We start from the raw sequence: 23,067 nt of genomic DNA, 5'->3' as shown, positions 1-23,067 counted from the left end.
TTGCCAATGCATATAATGCCACACTTTTGGAATGTAGGAGAAAACTTGACCACCCAGCATAATCATACATGGACACAAGGAGGATGGAATTTGGGATTTAGCACAGAAGGCACCCCAGTCAGGAACCATAGCTAACAAGCAAGAGTCCATAGGCAGCAAAATAACAAAAGCATCACTGTACATTTCCATGTTAATACATCATTATATTTCTCAATGTAAGAAATAAAGAAATGAGATGTGAGTACATTAGTTATCACACCATACATCTTCTCCTTGTATATTCTACATTCCTAACAGAATATCATCTACTTGCCAGGATGATCTCCAGTGACCATGGTAAGCTTTAAAAATAGGCAAACTAGATGGCCACCTAGGCCATAGTTTGGATAGGGTCGCTTTTCCACTATTTATGTTTTTAAAGTAAAGAAGCATGGCATTTCTTTCCTTAAAAAAAAAAAGTGTTTTAGATATATATATATATATATATGACTAGCCTGGTCTGCAAGACTATGGAGTGCATCATCATGGAACTAATTAACAAAGACATTGGGAACCTCCAAACACTTGACTCGACCCAGTTCAGCTTTGTTAAGGGCAGATCATGCCTACTAAACCTGGTTGACTTCTTTGAGACAGTCACCAAGGCCATAAACGAGGGAAAGGTGGTTCATACAGCCTACCTTGACCTCGCCAAGGCATTCAACACCATTCCTCACTCGGTTATTATAGAAAAACTCACCAGCCTGAACATAAACCCCTACATCACAAGATGGGTTGCCAACTGGCTTACAGACAGAACTCACATGGTAAGAATAACAGGCTCCAGGTCCGACTCTAAACCAGTCACAAGTGGTGTCCCACAAGGCTTGGTCCTGGGACCCATTCTGTTTGGCATATACTTCTCAGAAGTACAGGCAAACACAGGAGGACTATGGCTAATGAAGTTTGCTGATGACTGCAAACTGGGAGCCATAATTGACTCTCTGGCTGACACGGACATCCTCCAAAAAGGCCTTACTGAGACGGACGCCTGGTGTTAAAGTCATGGCCTCAAGCTAAATGCCAAAAAATGCATAGTCATCCCATTTGGGAAAAACAAAACACCCACGAATTACCACATAGGTGGCAGCCCCCTTAATACAGAAGAGGTAATAAGAGATCTGGGGACCCAGGTAGATAGTAATCTCTCCTTTGACAATCATATTGCCAACGTATTTATTAAATCCTTCTATGTGGCCCATCTAATTACTAAAGGGTTCGCATCTAGAAATAAAGAGGTTATAGTGCCCCTCTACTCGTCACTCATCAGACCCATCATAGAGTACAATGCCCCATTTGGGATGTACCTCACAAGACACTTTCAACAGCTGGAAAGACCACAAAAGTACCTCACCAAGAGGATTACTGGCCTCAAACATATGTCCTATGCAGCCCGACTGAAAAAACTCCAGCTGTACTCAGTGGCATATCACTTACTCAGAGGTGATCTCTGCCTGACTTACAAAGCCATGTCCAACTCAGAACTGATGGACGTGCTCCACCTAAAGAAGTCCAAGTCACTGAGAGCCACGCACTGTAGTGAGCTAAACCTCGCCACAACAATAAATACAACACGCTGGAGGGATAGATTCCTGTCACTGAGACTCCCCATGCTTTGGAACAAAATTCCTAACTACATTAGGCAGAGCCCCTCACTAACACTTTTCAAGAGAAACCTTGATGAGTGGATGGGTAACAGAAAATACACCCCTGGGATCACTTCATTGGCTCTGCTTGACAGAGACTCAGTTAATTATTCAATGGGGCAGCGAAAGCTGACACACTCTGGCTAGGCTTATAAATGCCCTTGTATATATATATATATATATATATATATATATATATATATATATATATATATATATATATATATATCCCATGGCAACCCATCTCAAATGTAAAGCAGCTACCGAGCCCGGGGGGGAGGGGGGGGCTGTAAACTTAGCCACCAAATTTTTTGGCCTACTGATCCATCCCACCCAAAATCTACCTGATATGTAATGTAAGTAGATCATTACTGGGAGGTAACCTGTTATTGTGGACGGCTTTCCAGGACTTGGATAGCCATAGTTTTCAACTGTCCCTGATTTGGCCTCATTTGCTTGCCCTGTCCCACATTTTTTTTTTTTAAAACCATTTTAGATTGCAGTCAGTCAAAAACACAAGACACTTAATTTTCACGCATCATGTCAATTCAAAACCTATTGTCATATTAACTTAAGTGAATTAGGTTGATACATTAAGTTATGCTGTCCTTTTTATGGGAGAATATAACTAACTACTGCTGTTTGCTCATTATTTTGTGTTTGTGGGACTGATGTGATTTGTGTGAAGCAACCTGGAATACTTTAACATGTGTCTAGCGCTTGTGTGGAACAAAGCTGAAATACAATGCACACTCATCATTTTTATCTTAATGACATGTCTGATGTGCAGAGATCCGGCTATAAAACACAGCAGGGATAGAAGCAGTCTTTTGAAAGTAACTGACTATCTTGTTTGCAAAGTTTAACAATCTTTAATCTAACTTTGATAGACTAGTGTGCACCTCTGTGAAGTAAGATTGAATACTTTATTACTGTCACCATTATTATTATTTTTTTACCGCATTCAGACATTAATGGTGTACATAGTCAAGAAAGTGATTGTAATTGATGGGTACAGAGATAGATTATCTATGGAGACAAGTGATTTATCTCTACTGCTGTTTTATCACTTGAATATGATTCTCAACTTTTCCTGATTTTGCCTCATATTTATGATCTGTTCTACGCAGAATTTGTGGTTTTCTAAAAAAATATTGAAGATTGCAGTCACTATATAATGGCAGATGTTTGAGCTTCAAACTTCATATATTCTGAAAATGCACGCCAATGGAAAATCTGTTATTCAAGCAACTTCCCTCATATATGAGGTATTAAAAATGTGTAAAAACTGAAGAAATATGCACAGACTGGGATAAATATGCCATTGGTAAAGCAAAATCCAAATATAAGACAAATCAAACCAACGGAATAACACACTGGCTGAAAATAAAAACTTGTTTTATTACCAAATAAATAAAATAGGTAACACTTTCACTTTTGCTTCATCAGACCATATACACAGAGAGAAGAGCACCCATAAGTTGTAGGCAATCCAATTACTAAGTAACCAATCACATGCTGAGGGTCATAGTTAAAGAGAAATGACATGATAAAAGCACAGCTTATATAGAATTGTATACTTAATATGCAGAAGCTGCATACAAGAAAAGATTCAGCATGGAAGGGAACATCAATGATATAAAACAAATACATAAAAGCACAAATTTAAAAAATAAACCAAAAATAAAAGTCTTTAACTCCTAAGACTATGTCCCTTCTGAATGGGTCTGTTACAGTGGGACTTTCTCATTAAGCCCACTACCCTGGTCAGCCTTATGATCCATCTAACCTCCCTGGTTTCAGTGAAATTCCTGATGTCACCACCTCTCATGCTGGGATAAATTCTGTCAATAACTATGAAACTGAAGGTGTGTCTGACATTGGTATTAATCAGATGTTCACAGAGAGCATCAGTGGTAGAGGCACAGCATATACTATATAAGTGCTGTTTGATTCTGTCCCTCAAGGTTGTAACTATCGGTTTTCCCAGAGCATGCAATAAAGAAGATAAATCCCAACATGCAATCAGTCATACAGGTTGCATTTATCCTAAAACTAAACCTGTGACCATTATCAGGTTGCTCAAAGGATCATATGCTTTTGTATAAAGTTACCAATGGCTGTCTTGCAGCCCTTTAGGAACACATTTTTCAGTTGCTGTTCATAGGGCGAGTCATTTGCCTGATTTTCTGCCTTAATCAACCCACTATGAGCATCAAAACATTGTGTGAGACGATGTAGATAATTGTCTACGGTTTCGTCATCTGATTGAACGCATTGATTAATGCAAGTCCAATCTGCTTTGGGCTTCCAATGTTCTTCTATTTTATCTAGGAGAGTCTTTATTCTGGTTCTACACACTTGAGTTAAATGGCAAGGCTTCCCCTTCCTCTGGTAGCAGGGGGTCCCAAGTTCCGCAAATAAGGTGCCAATCAGGTCCTAGGATTTGCCTTATTACTTGTTCAAATTCTACAGCGTTTAATCTATAACTCATTCTCATGCCCCCCATATCTACTTTTTTGGGGGAATCCCCTCTACCGCTTTTCGGATATCATCACGGGTCCACGGTCGGTAGACCAATATGGTAGGACCCTCGCCTTCTGCGCCTGCTTGAGGATTTGCCACTTCTATCAGTGGGTATTCCTCTCCTTCCTGATCTACCTTCTCCTTAATTTTCCAGTCCCCTTCTCTCCTAATACTTCCGCTGCGTAAGTCAAGAGTGTTGGCAGGCTCTCTCTGTAATATAATACGTGGCGTGGGGGGGACACTCACCGAAGCCTGGTATTGCGGTGGGTCCTGGTCGGGGCACCTCAATAACCTGTGCAGGGTCTGGATACTGGATGGAGGCCGAGGGATTCTGGTGACTACGACTGACTATGGAAGTTTCATTATCTTCCTTTTGAACAAAGTACACATCTTTTTCACTTGAATTACCACACCCTTTTTCAAATTTTGTTCCTTATGTTTTTATTTGCTTCCTCCAGCCATTTCTGTGCCTGGGGAATCCCTACCTCTTTTGCTTCCTTGTCTTATTTCCTGCCTGTTTATGCAGTAATCTTACTAGATTTTGACATTCTGACTTATTTAAACATCCACTAAACCCATGTTCTTTTTTCCATTTATCTAAATACTTTACATTCTTTGGGTGTAAATCAAACATAAACTTTTCATCTTCAGTTTTGTCGCCTTTGGCGCAACTGGTTCCTGTTCCCATTTCTCTTTCACGAGAAACTATTCCTGTTCCTGAGATCTCTTGTATATGGAATCTATTCACATATACCCCTTATACTTTGAGAAAATTTAATTTCTCCCTTGACTAGTCCCTTAAAATTTAGACAAAAATTCCAATCAGAAACAACAAAAATAGCTTTTCTTTTGCTTACCTTTGTGATTCCTCCCTGTTTCGCTGCCACCTCAGATTGAATCTGGAAAGAGTGACTGGCCTCTAATTTCAACCTGTTTCAGTTGGAGGTCTCTTTCATTCGAGGAGAGCCTGATCTCTCTCCACCTGCGCAGGTTTTCAGCCTCTCTTTTCGATTCGAGCGTTGCAGGCAGGCCGCCGTTAGGCGCCAGTTATGTCGAAGATTTTACTCTTCTAACATATTCTGGAAGAATCACACCAAGTTCTTGTAAGCAAGTAAAACAGCTTTATTTTACATGCATGGAGATCTGCTACATGATAGTAATATGCCAGCAGTCTGCCTACTTGTACTTTAAGTTCTCCTTATATAGACCCTCCTGCACGTACATACACGTAGCACAGAGGACTTTCATTAAAATTGATAGTTTGATTACTTGTTTTTACCAGCCAGTACCACAGTTATTCTTGCACCATTAACTTCCTTATCAGTAGTTTAAGATTAACTCCTGCATTCCTCAGTGATCAACATTTTCCAGAACTTTTCAGTTTGCACGCAGTGAACATTTTTCTGCTTAACCCTTTAAATACAGAATACAAAATATGTTGACTTCAGTATTTTTCCACAATTACCAAATAAATAAAATAGGTAACACTTTCACTTTTGCTTCATCAGACCATATACACAGAGAGAAGAGCACCCATAAGTTGTAGGCAATCCAATTACTAAGTAACCAATCACATGCTGAGGGTCATAGTTAAAGAGAAATGACATGATAAAAGCACAGCTTATATAGAATTGTATACTTAATATGCAGAAGCTGCATACAAGAAAAGATTCAGCATGGAAGGGAACATCAATGATATAAAACAAATACATAAAAGCACAAATTTAAAAATAAACCAAAAATAAAAAGTCTTTAACTCCTAAGACTATGTCCCTTCTGAATGGGTCTGAGTGGGACTTTCTCATTAAGCCCACTACCCTGGTCAGCCTTATGATCCATCTAACCTCCCTGGTTTCAGTGAAATTCCTGATGTCACCACCTCTCATGCTGGGATAAATTCTGTCAATAACTATGAAACTGAAGGTGTGTCTGACATTGGTATTAATCAGATGTTTACAGAGAGCATTAGTGGTAGAGGCACAGCATATACTATATAAGTGCTGTTTGATTCTGTCCCTCAAGGTTCTATCGGTTTTCCCAGAGCATGCAATAAAGAAGATAAACAACATGCAAAGTCATACAGGTTGCATTTATCCTAAAACTAAACCTGTGACCATTATCAGGTTGCTCAAAGGATCCACTTCCATCTATGAAACTGCAAAAGTTGCAGTAACCACAGGGTGTCGTGGTCCCATCAAGCCCACTCACATCAGACTTGTGGCTGTCCGGATAGCACAACAACCTCTTCAATTCTGCTTGTTCTTATAAATAAATCTAGGTGTATGACCTACTGTTCTTTTAATACTGGGGTCAGTGGATAATAAACCCCAGTGTCTCCTAGTGATGCTCATAATCATTCTAGAGTCTGTAGTACAGCCAAGGTGAATGGGAATACTGGTAGATGCAATGGGTAAAGGACATACATTGTCCCCATCCGCATTATGTTCAGAAAAGTACAGTTACAACAAAAGCGTTAGAAAATGGATAGAGACACTAGAGATTTCAAACTGGACAATGTTATTTTACTTGGCCCAGAAAAAACAGTGGCCAGTGGAATGACTCACAAGCTGCCTGTGGACATAGATATAATAATAACAGGAGTGTTGAGTCACGTACAGATGCAACAGGACACCTAAACAGTAAGAGCATTACACCTGCATGTATACAATTCTATATAAGCTGTGGTTTTATTATGTCATTTCTCTTTAACTATGACCCTCAGCATGTGATTGGTTACTTAGTAATTGGATTGCCTACAAGTTATGGGTGCTCTTCTCTCTGTGTATATGGTCTGATGAAGCAAAAGTGAAAGTGTTACCTATTTTATTTGGTAATAAAAGTTTTCATCTTCAGCCAGTGTGCTATTCCATTGGTTGTTTCATATTAAAAAAATGTGTTTGTGATCTGGGGTCCTTGTCACACATTATTTTTTTTGCTTTGCCCCTGATTCTTGAGCTAAGAGGTTGAGAGTTATGCTGCTAAACAGTCACAGATATGGTGTGGCAATACTGGTGCCACTCAGTCTGGTAAATTTGCTGAAATCGGTATAAAACAAGTATTGCTATGGTGTAGGCTTGCATGGGGTTAACAGAGTTGCAGTGTATTTATGAGTTACAAGTTGGATGTAACTTATTTTACTTTCCAGTGATAATGGAGAACACTAGACAGTGTGTGCAGTTTGAGGTACAGAATACAGATGCTGGTGTTCTCCATTAATGTCACATGTTCATACAGAAAATGTTCACATAATAACTGGTTTGTAAGTGGGATATATTTAATAAAATACTGTATTAGGAACCAGAATACTAAACAAACATGCATCCTAAGCCTAACAAATTGGAAATGCAGTTTTGTCTGCCCACCATTATGGAGTTTAACAGAGCATACTTCAGAACTCATCAGCAGAGGTAGCTCCCATTTCAGAAGCAAGCAGTTTTCTCACATTATATCCTAATGAAGACTTAGCTCAGCCTCATAGTTGATCCAAAGGATCTCCATGGTCAAGCAGACAGCTCTGTGTTTGGCATTGTTAGTATTTTCAGTTTAAAGTCTTCATTCACTGTCTGGCAAAAGTCTGTCAGCGATATGACCATTATATGTTTCACTTTGGCATGATTTACATATTAAATACAATTACATTTGTGAGAAATTGTGCTTGCTTCCTGTAGATCATTATGTGTAATGTTCCTTTTGAGCCACTGTAGCTAGATAGCATGTGCATATAAGTAATGAGCACGTGCAAGAACAGTGCCATTTTGTACAAATAGAGTGAATGCAGGCATGAATGGAGATGCACATGTGAGTGTGATTGAAGTATTGAGTCAGTTAGCTTGAATATATATTTCAGTTACAGTTCCTGACAATGTTTATGTACAATATATATCTTGAACCCATACACCACTTCATCGTCTCTTTTGAATGCATAAGACAAGTGACATGGTGTCAGAAGCAGGATGTCTCAAACAACATGGTGTCTAAAAACGACATGGAGCCAGCATGGGATCCGAAAATGAAGCAACACATACAGATTATCGATTATTCAAAGGTATTTAATCTCATTTAAATGATTTTTCAGTTGCTATGCATTGGGCGAAGCATTAAAAACATTCAAAATAATTACTGAGTTAAACAAAATTTCCGAAAATTGTGACATACTGATGAAAGTATTCAAAATAAATACAAAAGCATTTGAAATAACTTCTGAAATGTTTAAGGTGTATGAAAGATCTAAAATGACCACATTTTTTTGCAATGTACTATTTTTATGCATTAATTAAAGTTATTTGAAGTGTCCTAAGCTTCTGGAATGTTCGCAGTGTTTGCAGTGTCAAGGTAAACCCTTTTCAAAGAGATTGTAGTGCATTTGTGCATTATTACAAGTACCTGGTCTATGCTTATGTTTAAACATATTTTGTTGATATGGCAGAGGGATTTCACAGACTTGAACTGCTGGTGTTTGATAATAATATTGATGAGAAATGGACAGTGTTTGAACAAGAATATATTTTCATACAGGCTGCTTTTTCTGATAAAGACACACTTACAAAGGCATTCATATTTCTTAATTTAGCAGGCTAAGAAGCCATTGAGATGGAACGCTCATTTGTTTATGTACCTGTCGTGTATGCAGGGAGGGGAGAAACATCATATTGTGATGCAGGCTGAAACGCAGGAAGACCCTGAGTACCTAAAATGTAAACTTAGAGAAATGTGTAATCCTCAAACAAATATTACAATGGAAAGGCACATGTTTCACACAAGAAATCAAAAGCCAAGTGAAACTACAGCAGCATATATTACTTATTTGAGAAATAAAGCAAAGACGTGCAGATTTGGTGATTTGCGAGATGAGTTGATGGACTGACTCATTTGTGGTGTTAATAATGATGCAGTGAGAAAGCTTTCGCTTCAAGATAGTGATTTAACATTGAGCAAAGCCATAGAGATTTGTCAAATATATGAGCTTACAGAAAAGCACACAAATATGTTTATGAGTGAAAAAAGCATGCATGCTGTCTCTCATGCAGTGGCTACTAGTGTGAATGTTGATAGTATGCAACAGACGACTAAGATGAATAAGAGATATAAGCCAAAAAATGTGGCAGTACCCAATTGTATCCATAAAGAAAATGAGGCCACAGTACCTAAACTTATAGTTAACTGTCATAATTGTGGAGGCAACCATGAGCCTAAATGAGAAAAGTGCTTGCTTTTGGTCAGCAATGTCACAAATGCAAAAAGTGGAATCATTACAAAAAGCTTTGTAAGTCTAAAGTGGCACATAATTTTAATAAAAGAGAGCATTTAAAGACGGAAGTAGATCAGTTAGAAAGCTCTGAGCAAACCTTCTGTGCTGATGGTGCCTCTGTGACTGATGAAACAATTGATACAGTGAACTATCAGCCGACTGGTAATCTGGCAGAAAAGGGTGAAATATTTTGTACTGTTCAGATTAATGGAAAACCTGTAGAGCTTAAAGCAGATAATGGGTCCGAGAGCAATGTTATATCAGCACAAATGTTTGCCAAGGTGAAAACTGGTGATAAACTTGATTCAGCAAAGTATGGAAAGCTAGTTGCTTATGGTGGTGAACAGATTCAAACTGATGGTGCAGTAGTTCACACATGCTATTTTGCTGGAAACAGCTATGAGTTGCAGTTTTATGTAGTCAAAAGATACATGCAGCCATTGTTAGTCCTCAAAGATAGTTAGAGAATAGAACTGATTTCATTCAGTAAGGTAGTTCACCATGTAAGTCAAACAACCATAATAGTTTTACACAGAATATTTTTAGTGAATATGCTGATATTTTCAAAGACAAGCTTGGCAAGCTACCAAGTCACATATTCCATAGGGTTAAACCATGAATTAAGCCCAGTTTTCTGACCAGCAAGGAAAGTTCCAGTAGCAATGCAGAGTAAAGTAAAAACAGCACTAGACTTTTTCTTTTTCTTTTGGCTGCTCCCATTAGAGGTTACCACAGCAGATCATCTGTTTCCATTTATTCTTGTCCTCTGCATCTTGCTCTGTCACACCAACCACCTGCATGTCCTCTCTCACCGCATCCATAAACCTTATCTTATGCCTTCCTCTTTTTCTCTTACCTAGCAGCTCCAACCTTAGCATTCTTCTCCCAGTATATCCAGCATCCATCCTCAGTCCACATCCAAACCAATGCAATCTCGCCTCTCTGGCTTTGTCTCCAAACCGACCAACCTGAGCTGACCCTCTAATATGCTCATTTCTAATCCTGTCCATCCTCATCACACCCAGTGCAAAACTTAACATCTTTAACTCTGCCACCTCCATAGTCAGTGCCACCATCTCCAACCCATATAACATAGCTGGTCTCACTGCCATCTTGTAGACCTTCTTTTTCAATCTTACTGCTACCTGTCTGTCACAAATCTCTCCTGACACTCTTCTCTACCCACTCCACCCTGCCTACACTCTCTTCTTCACCTCTCTTCCACAGTCATCATTACCCTGAACTGTTGATCCCAAGTATTTAAACTCATCCACCTTCACCAACTCTGCTTCTTGCATCCTCACCATTCCTTTGTCCTCTCTCCCATTCACACACATATATTTTGTCTTAGTCTTGCTGACATTCATTACTCTCCTCTATAGAGCATATCTCCACCTCTTCAGGGTCTCCTCAACCTGTTCTCTACTCTCTCTACAAATCACAATGTCAGCCACAAATATTATAGTCCATGGGGACTCCTATCTGGTCTCATCTGTCAACCTGTCCATCACCATTGTAAATAAGAAAGGGCTCAGGGCTGATGATGTGATCCCGCCTCCACCTTGAACGCATCTGTCTCTCCTACCACATACCTCACCACTGTCACACTGCGCTCGCACATATCCTGTACCACTCTTACATATTTCTCTACCACTCCTGACTTCCTCATGCAATACCACAATTCCTCTCTAGGCATCCTGAAAAGAGCACTAGACAAAATGGTGAATTTAGGTGTGATAACTCCAGTAAAAGAACCAAGTGAATGGATATTATCCTTGGTCGTAACTCATAAGAAAAGCTCAGATGATATTCAAATATGTATTGATCCCAGACATTTAAACAAAGTGCTTAAATGTCCTCATCATCCAATGCGCACAGTAGAAGAAGTAACAACTCTCATGCTAAATGCCACTATTTTTTTCAGTCTTAGATGCAAAAAGTTTGTTTTGGCAGATTTCACTGGATCACAAATCTTCATTGTTAACTACTTTCAGTACACCATTTAGAAGGTACAGATTTTTGAGAATGCCATTTGGGATAAATTCTGCCAGTGAAGTCTTTCAGCATTCGATGGAACAAATTTTTTTCAGGTTATCCATGTGCTATTATACTAGACGACATTATTGCAGGGGGCAATGGTGAAGACAAACATGATAGAAACCATAAGAAATTTCTAGACCATCCACATGAATTCAGTCTTAAACTGAATTCCCAGAAATGCAAATTCAAGCTGAGAGAAGTTATTATGTGGGTAATTTGTTTACTAGTTCTGGCTTACAACCAGATCCGTCTAAGGAAGCTACAATTCTTGAGATGCCAATTCCAAACAATGCCACAATGTTTTCTTGGTATGGTCAACTGTTTAGAAAAGTTCTTCCCAGACCTGACTGAGATTTTAGCACCATTACATGAGCTGACATGCAAAAATGTACACTGGCCCTGCCTAGAACAAGCCAAAGAGCATTTGAAGTTCTCCAACAGAAAACTGTCAGTCCACCCACTTTGAGATATTATGATGTTCATAAGCCAGTAACTCTTTCATGCAATGCTTCAAAGTATGGTCTTGGTGCAGTATGTCTTCAGGAAGGCATACCAGTAGCCTATGTGTCCAGAACTTTAACCTAAACTGAGATGCAGTATGCACAAATTGAAAAAGAGCTTTTGGCAGTAGTGTTCAAATGTTCGAAGTTCCATGATTATATTTATGGTAAACACATTCAAATAGAGACTGATCACCAACCTCTGGTGACAATTCTGAAAAACCCAATACATTCAGCCTCAGCACATCTGCAACACATGATGCTAAAACTGCAAAAGTACAATTTCAATATTGTCTATAGAAAAGGCAAATATTTATACCTTGCAGATACTTTGTCAAGAGGACCCAACAGAACAACATGACAATGAGCAAGCAGACTTGGAAGTCATGGAAGTCAAACATTTTTCCTCATCACGTCTTAATCAACTCAGGTAACATGCAGCTTTAGACCTAATTCTTCAGAAGCTGACACGTGTTATCAGTCAAGGAGGGCCAATGCAACAATCTAGTCTACCATTTGATAAATAGAAATATTTTCCTTACTGAGACGAGCTCATGATGGAAAATGGAATTATCATGAAAGATCCTAAAGTAGTTATTCCTTCAGCATTACAACAGGAGTATATCAACACCTTACATCATGGACACCGGGGTACCAATTCTACCAAAAGAAGGGCAAGAGACATAGTATACTGGCCTTCTATGTCACAATATATAGAGAAGGAAACTCTAGCATATTCTATTTGTAATAGTATTAAACCGCACCAACAAAAAGAGCCACTTCAACAAAACCAGATTCCTGAACTACCATGGTCGATGGTTGCTACTGATATTTTTGATGGAATGGTCAACATTACTTAGTGTTAGTAGACTCTTACTTGAATTGGTTTGAAATTGACCTTCTTCCTAATCTAACATCTAGCACTTTCATTACAAAGTTGAAGAGATATGTTTCTGTACATGGTAGTCCACACAAAGTTGTATTTGACAATAGTACACAGTTTACCAGTCAGTAGTTCAAGAAATATGCTGAGGCTTGGGACTTTGTCCATGTTACTAGTAGTCCTGAGTATCCACAGTCCAATGGATTAGCTGAGCGTGCAGTCCAAAATGCAAAACATTTGTTAAAGAAATCTAAGAGGGATGGTACCAACGTTTTCCTTAGCCCTGTCAATCTCAGAGACATTCCCTGAGATAACTTACTTGGTTCACCTGCTCAGATATTAATGTCTAGACAGACAAGAACAACCTTACTAATCAGTAAACAAAGTACAGTTGTGTACACTTACCATAAATGTAGATGTTCGAGTGTATTCACTGTTTCAGTCATTACATTTGTGTAATCCTGCTGGCAGGTCGCCCTCAGCCGGCCTGAATTCCAAAGTCTTGAGTCCTGCTTCAACTGCTGTCACCCCCTCCCTGACATCAGGTCATCAGGGATATAAAAGAAGCAGCCGATGTCATTTTCTTCAGTTTTTCTTGCCCCAGATGTAGGTGCTCCCAAAAAGGGTAGCCAAACTTTATATATATATATATATATATATATATATATATATATATATATATATATATATATATATTCAGAAATACACCAATATAATTTTTTACCTTCATCTATAAGCAAATACACCACATAGGTAGTATAAATCAGAGAAGGAAAAGTAAGATCCAAAAGAAAAAAGGGGGAAGGTGGGTGGGTAACCTGGACTGCAACAGTGAATACACTTGAACATCTACATTTATGGTAAGTGTACACAACTGTACTATGTTCTTCGTGTTTCACTGTTGCAGTCATTACATTTGGGTAGAGTCCCAAAGCTATGGTAGGGAGACTGGAACTAGACAGCAGTAGGAGTGGCTATGAGGCCCTGTAGAACTGCAGTGGCAAAGCCTGCCCTGGATTTAGAGTAGAGTGGCAGATGGTAATGCTTTGTAAAGGTGTGCACTGAACTCCAAGTAGCCGCCTCTAAAATGTCTGTGGTTGGTACTCCCCTGAGAAAGGCTGCTGACTTGGCTACAGCTCTGGTGGAATGAGGCCTAATGCCCTTAGGCACTGACTTGCCATGGTGTAAATAGCAGAAACAAATGCAGTGGCCTAACTACTTTGAAATCGTCTGCTTTGAGATAGGCTTTCCTTGTGATCCTGCAGCATATGCCACTAGTAATTGCTCTGTCTTCCTGAAAGTTTTGGTTCTGTCCAAGTAGAATCTAAGCTGTCTGTGTACGTCCAAAGAATGCAGAATTCTCTCCCCCTTGTTCTGTGGATTTGGGTAAAAGGTTGACAGATGGATGGCTTGGGTTTGTCCTCAGGGAGACCCTGTCTGGATGAAAAATTATGAAAGGTTCCATGGCCATGAGTGCCTGTAGCTCTGAAACTCATCTTGCAGAAGTAATTGCTAAGAGAAGAGCTGTTTTCCAAGATAAAAACTTCATATCAGCAGTAGCGGCTGGCTCAAAAGGAGGCAGGGTGAGCTTTTTCAAGACATAGTTGAGGTCCCATGCAGGTATTGGTAGTCTCCTTGGGGGCCTTAAATTTTTGGCTCCTCTGAGGTACTGCCTTAATAAAGGGTGAGAAAAAAGTGGTGGCTCTGTATTGTAATGAGCCGAAATGTCCGAGGCATGAATTTTAATTGTTGAAAAAGATATGCCTTTGTCCAGCATCTCAGTTAAGTATTGTAAAATCTGAGGAATATTTGGTACCACTGTATCAGTTCCTTGTGCCTGGTTCCAGGCACAGAATCTCTTCCATTTTCCAGCATAAGACTTTCTAGTACTAGGCCTTCTGGCTTCCAGAATGACATCCATCACAGCTTTACTGAGAGGTGTTTTTTGTATGACTACATTATCCGCCATGCTTCCAAGTTTAATGTCCTGAGTTGGCTGTGCATGATCTGACTGTTTTGCTGGGACAGGAGTCGAGGTATTTGAGGTAAGGTCCAAGCTGGGTATAGAGATAAGTTTCTTAGTATTGGATACAGTACTGGCATGGCCAGTCTGGGGCAATCAGTATCATCTTTGGCTTCTCCTGTCTGACCTTTAGGAGCACCTTGGGGAGGAGAGGCAGTGGAGAAAAGGCATATACTGCTGAAAGATAGGGCATCCACTTTCCATGCTTGTCTGTGGTAAGTCCTTGTGCAGAATCTTTTTAGTTGGTAATTGAGAGGGGAGGCAAATAGGTCTAAGTCCGGACATCCCCATTTCCTTGTTATCATGCTGAAGAATTGTGGATCCAGCTTCCACTTGTGGAGATCCATGAGGTTTCTGCTTAGTTCGTCTGCCAGAGTATTTTCCTTTCCTGGCAGGAATTGTGCCTGCAGATGTACTTGGTAAGTCAAAGCTGTGTCCCACAAGGTCATGGCTAGTCTGCAAAGGGGGTAAGAATGTGTGCCCCCCTGCTTGTTTATATACCACATGACCGTGGTGTTGTCTGTCTTTATCAGTAGTTGCCCCAGATAAAGTAGGTCCTTGAAGGCTGTCAGGGCATTTTGAACAGCTAGCATCTCTTTTTGATTGATATGTAGATGTATTTAGTTTGAGGACCATGTGCCCTGAAAGCATCTCCCTGCCATGTGGGCTTCCCAGGCATAGTCTGATGCATCCGTTGTTAGAGTCTGCCTTGCTGGAGGTAATGTGAATGGCTGTCCCTTGTTCTGGTGACAAGCCTTTGCCCACCATCGAAACTCCTGTTGCAGGCAGGGAATGAGAGTAATGACTGTTTCCAGGCTGTGGCAATGTTGAGTCCAAACACTTTTTAGGTACCATTGAAGTTTCCTCATATGCAGTCTTGCATATGGAATTAGTAGGATGCAGGATGCCATGAAACCCAAAGCCTGCAGAATTTCTCTTGCAGATAACTGGGCCTTTGTTGCCAACATTTTGAAATAGGTAGTCAGTTGCCTTTGTTTGTCTGGCATGAGATAAGCCATCTGGGCAGTTGTATTCAAGCTTGCACCCAGGAATGTTATCTCTTGTGAGGGTACTAGTTTTGATTTCTTTTTGTTGACTGTGTACCCTAGGCATGTTAGAAGTCTTTTGACAAACGCCAGATGTTGAAGAAGAATGTCCTTGTTCTCTGCTTGAATGAGACAGTCGTCCAAGTAAGGATATATTTGTATTCTTCTTTGTCTGCAGAATGCAATTACTGGTGCCAGGCACTTTGTAAAGACCCTGGGCGCAGTAGATAAGCCAAAGGGCAGTGCAGAGAATTGGTAATGCATTAAACCAGCCTTGAATCTTAGGTATCTTCTTCATGATTGTCTGATGGGAACATGCAGGTATGCCTCTTTTAGGTCTAAAGTCACAAGTCAAGCATTCTTGCCCAGCATGGGCAGAAGCTGCTTCAAAGTCAACATTTTGAATTTTGGAATATCCAGGAAAGTGTTCAAAATAGATAGGTCCGGTATCGGCCTCCAGGCCTTGTCCTTTCTGGGTGCCAAGAACAGTCTTGAGTAAAATCCTTGTCCCTGCTCTTGCTCTGGTACTTGTTGAATGGCCCCCATGTCCATGAGGGATGAGACTTGTTTTTGTGCCTCTGCCCATTGATTTTTTAGCAGATCTGGCCAGCCGTTTGCCTTTGGTAGAGTATGGAAATGGAACTTGTAGCCTTGTGACACTGTGTTTAAAACCCACTTGTCCTGGGTTATGATGTGTCAATTTTGAGCACAAAATGCTAATTTTCCCCCTAAGGGTGCTGTCAGAAGATAAGTGCTTGATGCAGGCAGGGGGAAGTCATTGGGACTGTTTTCTGTATGTTTGTGCTCTGTCTTCTCCAGCTTTGGAGGTAGAAGCACCCCATTGCTTGGGCCTATAAAGACCTTGCGCCTGGGATCTGCCCCTAGGGCGTCTGGGTCTGCCCCTTTGAGGTCTGCCTGAGACAGAAAAGGACCAATTATTTTGTAGGCCAGTGTCTACTAAACCTAGGTGGCTGTACTTGTAAAAAACCTTTGACAGTTTGCATAGATTTAGCTTTGTCCTCCATTTTCTTTAACACCTCTTCTGCCTTGACACAAACAAAGTATCATGCTGTAAAGGTGCATCTAGTAATTTAACTTTAACATGATCAGGCAGATTTTGTTCCTTTAACCAAGCATGCCTCCTAATTACAGAACCCGTAACTGCGGCCCTGCAAGAGGCCTCCAAAGAATCAAAACCACATTGCAAAATATGTTTTCCAACTTGTTCGGCTTCATGCAATAAATCCTGCATTTCCTCATTTTCTGCACATTCTGAATTTAACAACATTTTCTGTTTAAGCAATCCCATGACATGTTGCTGATACTTAAGCATATGAAATTGACAGTTTAAGGCACTTATAGCCAAAGTTGCAGAAGTGTAAACCTTTTTTCCCCATCTATCCACTGCCCTTGAATCTCTGTCAGAGGAGGTTGGGTTTTTTTTGCAGTGGAAGCCTCAACTCCCTTTGGACCCTGTGAAATAGTTTCTGGGTCAGCAGCAGGGTTTTTAAAAAGAAATTTGTGTGAGTCAGGAACCCTGTAATATCTGTCAGGCTTAACCGGAGCTGGGGGTAAGGAGTCAGGGGTCAGACTAGACTCCGAAAACACATCATCTACAATGTCTAACACAGATGGAATGGCTAGAGGCCTGTGCTGAGGTAGTAAAAGAAAATCCCTGAGCCTCTTTTTAGATTCTGAAAAATCTTGGCTCTCCCAGTGGAAATGCTCCCTCATGGTGTGCAAGGTTTCCCCAAAGGAATAGTCCTCAGGAGGAGATGCTGAAGGTATAGATTCTTCAACATCAGAATCCTCACGAGGGGAAGAGAATATTCCTGATCAGAAGAGGAATCAGAAGAAATAGAAACCTGATCTGAAGATTCATAGTCAGTGTCTTGCCTAGGCCTCTTATCAGGAGGGAGATGGGAACCCTTGATCAAGGTAATCAAGTCTTCGGCCATTTTGAGCATCTGTTTTTTGGGCATAGAGGACTGTCCACGTGGCTCTTGAGTTTGTTTCCTTGCTTTAGAAGGTGCTTTAGTCTTTGCCTTTGAAGTTGAAGTCGTTTTAATGTAAAGATGTTTAGGTCTGAATACACCCTCAGAAGCCGGTACCTGCTCAGCAGCTCTGGACCCATCTGAGGGATTAGCGTCCGAGGCACCAATACCTTGAGTATCCAGTGGCATGGCCGACTCTACATGGGAGTCAGTAGCGGCCTGTGACTCTAAAGTAGCGGGCGTCAGGGGCTGCGAAAGCACTTCACTGAGAACCGGCGAACTGGCGATTGGCTTAGGAGAAGCTTTGTTGTTGGTTTTGGGCCTCGGTTGTTTTTCTCTATCCTTTTCTTTGCGTTTTTTGTAAACTCCGGTAGTTGGATGGCTATCCGACGACATTTCAGGATAATTAAAATGGCGTCCAAAAAAGTTTAAAACAAAATCATACCGACGCTTAACAGTGCGTTGGTTAAATCTAGCACAAAACCTACAACCAGAAACGTTGTGATCAGGGCCTAGGCAAGGAATACAGTAAGAATGAAAATCCTTATGAGGTATTTGCTTCCCACAAGAAATACAATTATTAACTTTTTCTGACATTGGTCTGGAGCAAGAAAAAAGTTTCCCCAATGGGGTACTTAGCTTTATTGAAGACTTCGGATCTGAAACTCAAATACGAAAATCTCAGGAGTCGGCCGACCGGCACTTGTGAACTGCTTCTGCTTCGGGCAACGCACGGCAAGAAAGACTGAAGAAAATGGCGTTGGCTGCTTCTTTTATACCCCTGACGTCAGGGAGGGGGCGACAGCAGCCGACGCAGGACCCAAGACCTTGGAATTCAGGCCGGCTGAGGGCAACATGCCAGCAGGATTACCCAAATGCAATGACTGCAACAGTTTAACACGAAGAACATCTATTAACTCCAACTGCAAAGAACAACAAAGTGATCAGAACCCAACTTTTGAAGAAACATCAGTCACAAAAGTTGTACTATGGTAAATATAGCAAACCTCTTAGACCATTAAGACAAGGAAAGATTGTAAGGATGCAGATATCCAAAGGATATGACTGAGTGGGTATTATCAAAAATATTTGCGAAGAACCATGATCCTATATTGTTCAATTGTATGGAATGGATTTTAGAAGAAACTGATGACATATACTTCCAGTTTCTGAACCAGTGACGCAGCAGATTGCCTGTGCCAAGGACTCTATTTCTCAGAGCGACCTTAAAACCTATTCCCGTTTCATAGGACAGTGTATTTTCCTCAAATAATCCTGATGTTATCCCTGAAGTTCCTATTGAGATGAATTCCCCAGAGATTGTCCCTGTTGCTAAACCCAGTCAAAGCTTTTATATAACCAGATCAGGTAGAATTTCCAAACCCAATTCAAAATACTCAGCAACTTTGACTTGTTTGATGTGTTGTTAATACTGAAATGCTATCTAGCATATATTTTGTCTTTTTCTCCTATTCCATGTCAAAGAAATCAGAGGGAGGATGTAGATCATTATGTGTAATGTTTCTGTTGAGCCACTGTAGCTAGATAGCACCTGCATATACGTACTGAGCATGTGCAAAAATAGTTCCATTTTGTACAGTCAGCTAGAGTGAATGCAGGCATGACTGGAGATGCACATGTGAGTATGTTTGAATATATGTTCCAGTTGCAGTTCCTGACAATGTTTATGTAAAATAAATATCTTGAATCCATATACTGCTTCATTGCCTCTTTTTAATGCATGAGACTAGCAACACTTCCTCAGCATAAATAGGACTAATGTCTCCACTGGCAGCAGAACATTGAGGAGTAAGTGTACCATATCAAAAGACAATTTGGGGTTTCTCTTTTTCAATTGATAAGATTTTTTGAGGGACTGCATTTCTGATTTCAATGCAACATGTTGTTGTTTAATGTCATTTTATTTCCATTTTGTTGTAGTTATTATTTACTGAACTCTCATAAGGGCACTGTACTGAATTAAACAAAGGACATTCCACTTTAATATAACTAAGTCCCTTGCACTTGTTCAGTGTACTACCCCTTCTGTTCAGGTTCAGAATGTTATAAGACCCTACTGTGTAGCTGCCAAGCTATGCTACAGGTGTAACATTCTAAGCAACACACAAAGACACTACTGTGATCCAGTGCTGTCAAGTTATCACCCATTTTCCATCACAAGCATAAATACTGCACGTGGTTGGTGGCTATCTTTGGTGGTCTAGCAGGAGCAGGATGTGTGTGAAAGTAACTAGTGTACAATGGTGCAGTAAGTAGCATTGCCATCGCACAGCATGTGGCTCTGGTCAGGTTTTTGGCTTTGGCTTCTTCTGTGCAGGGTCTGCATGGCCTCCATGTGTGTGTGTGTGTGTGTGTGTGTGTTTATCCATATGATCAAGTTACTTTTAACACTACAAAGACATGATGCATGTGAAGTGGCGGTCCTCCATTTTGCCTGCAGGTAAGCATGCAGCATGTGTACGTGTACGCATGTTTGTGCATCTTGTGACAGACCTGGCTTATTAGGGGCAAGAGCAGTGTGTGTGTGTGTGTGTGTGTGTGTGTGTGTGAAAATAATATCACCTTTTATATCTGCAGACACAATATCGCTAGCACATACATTAATCCTCTGGGTAACAGTAATAAAAAAGAAAAAACAATTAGCAAGTCATTATCTTTCAAAAACAAGCCATGAAATATATCAGAGAGCAGCCAGACCCTCAGAGTTTCTGGTGTCATAGTGGCTCCCACACCCGAGGCTGGATAAGCGGATTTTGACACAGGCTTAGTACTGGTCTCTGCCCTGAAGCCCACCTTGTCTAAAATTGGTTATACTCGCAGGTGTGTACTGAAGGTCAATTGGAACTTCTTTTGGCAGCTGGAAATGGTCTAGACATTTAAAAACTTCAAATGAGTGGATAACGGAACAGGCAGCATGAAACATTCAAAGTATAAAGTGTATTTATTTAACCATTTAACAATAAAAAAATAAATAACCAAGATTGCTTTCTCTCTCTTGGGAGACTTCATCAGAATAAAGTATATAGTTTCCCCTCCCTTTATATCTTCACTGAATTAATTAGTGAGAACTTAAAACAAAATTAGACATTAACATTTTAAAGGAACACACACATTATTTGAACTCTGTGCTTCCCTAGAATTACAAGAGAGCTTCAAACATGACTCATGTGACTTATAAAGTGTTAAAATCCTTTAAAAACATTGCAATCTTTTAAACATAGCAATAAAAAATAAAAATGTGAAAATGTAAACAAATATAAATAAAAATAAAAACTAGCTCACTATTCAACTTTCTTAAAATTACTTAAGAAAACATCCAGGGCTATGCATTATCTTTAAATTCCGAGATCTTTGTTAAAAAACATAAACACATATAAAAATACTTCTGTTACATTAATTCATAACCAAATTCATATTTTCAGGGCTCTAAGCTTCAGCTCTGATTGCAAAGCAGTGCTATCATTCAGACCGGGGGGGGGTCAAACCACATTTAACTTAAGTTGCCAGATTCCTTCTTTATACTCAAGGAAATACCACCCCCAATTGGTTGCTTTCAACACTATCAATAATTCCAAATAAAAATCTGTTGCTATTACTACAAGTTTCGGAGGGTCTAGAAGACAGGACGTTGTTATCATTCTTTTCTGTAATGTCGTAGTTATGCTGGTATATCCTTTTCTCAATGCCCTCTCGGTTTTGCCTATATATTTGGAAATGTGTCTTCCCTAACCCCATGAAGTTGGTATGCACAGTAAGGTATTTTGACACCAAACTGTAGATGCAGTCTGATGACCATGCTGGTGGTACTGCAGGTATATATGTGTCTCCCTTTTCATGACATGCAGTGATCACTCAGTCTCTGACAAGACAGTCGCCAGGTACAGGCTATTTTTAAATTGACTGTGCATGGGTGAAACACATGGCAAGGGTGCAGAGGTAGTGCAGTTATCCCAGAAGAATAGTGAACAGTCTGTATCAGTCCAAATGTTCATGTTGCTTATATATGCTTCTCAGTATTCCCCTCAGTGTTGATAGACTATCATTTTTGGAGTATGCATGGATTTATATTTAGATACTGTTTGTACTACATCTCTTGTCCTACTGCAGTTTGGTATTACCATATGCTGTGCAGACATATCTTCTCCATGTACTCACTATGTTTTGCAGCTGATTTGTTTGTGAGACATAGGCTACCTGCTTGTTCTTTGGAAACATAGTGATAGAGGAGTTACAGAGGAGATTCATAGGATTCTGACATTTGAAGTTCTACTAAGTAAGTGATAATCCATTATATGGTCTTGTATGTGCATGCTGTACAGCACAGTGTATACATTGTGTGTCTTATTTTGCATGATGTCATGTCTTAAGGGCAGCATATTGTAATGAAAACATTTCAGCTTAGCTGTCTATATCAGGGATTACTTGTTCTGAGAAGATGTGCATGCTAGGATTATGTCTCTTTGTGTTACCACAGAAATGTACAAAATGAATATAATGGCCATCACTGTATGTGTACATACAGGCTTGAGTTGATCCACACAAAACCAAAAAAATGTTAAGCCAATATTAAACTGATTCTACTTTCCTACTTATCTTGATGTCACATGCTGGACCTGTTGAAACTCTTTAGTAGGGTGGTCACAGAGATTCACTTTTGCTTTATGAGTATTGTAGCATGCTGGCACTGCCATTGCAACAGGACATTGTTTTTTTACCCATCTGCTATTAAAATTCACATCTGTACCATGCATATCTGTTATTGCTAAAGTGAGGTCAAGTGCAGTATTGGTGTATTATTTTGGTTCATGATGAGTCCGCACTACTGGACATGCTTTGTTACATGACGTTGGGAAGTCGTGTCACAGTGGACTTATGTGCACCACTGTTCTTGCTAATGTTACAGATGTGGCTTTCAGTAGAGAGACAGATGTTTTATTTTCATGCATTTTGACAGAGATTTCCTGTATATATCTACACATGCTGGCATATTGCAATGCAGATGCATTCTTCTTATATAACCACTGTCATATTGTGTACCATGTAGTCCATGCAGAATTTCCATATATCCTTCAGTTTGTTGCATTGTCATGCCATATAATGT

General features: G+C 40.0%; 1 protein-coding gene across 1 annotated transcript in view; it reads left to right on the top strand.

Annotated features, from left to right (window-relative positions):
- The window catches only part of LOC122800919 (probable cation-transporting ATPase 13A4), an 846,809-nt gene that overhangs the window by 745,679 nt on the left and 78,063 nt on the right, over window positions 1–23,067 (top strand). The gene's annotated exons all lie outside the window — the stretch shown is intronic.

This window comes from Protopterus annectens, chromosome 4.part1 (genome assembly GCF_019279795.1).
Source record: "Protopterus annectens isolate FY-2018-M chromosome 4.part1, PAN1.0, whole genome shotgun sequence".
NCBI lineage: Eukaryota > Metazoa > Chordata > Ceratodontiformes > Protopteridae > Protopterus > Protopterus annectens.
This window is presented reverse-complemented; position numbering and strand designations above follow the sequence as displayed.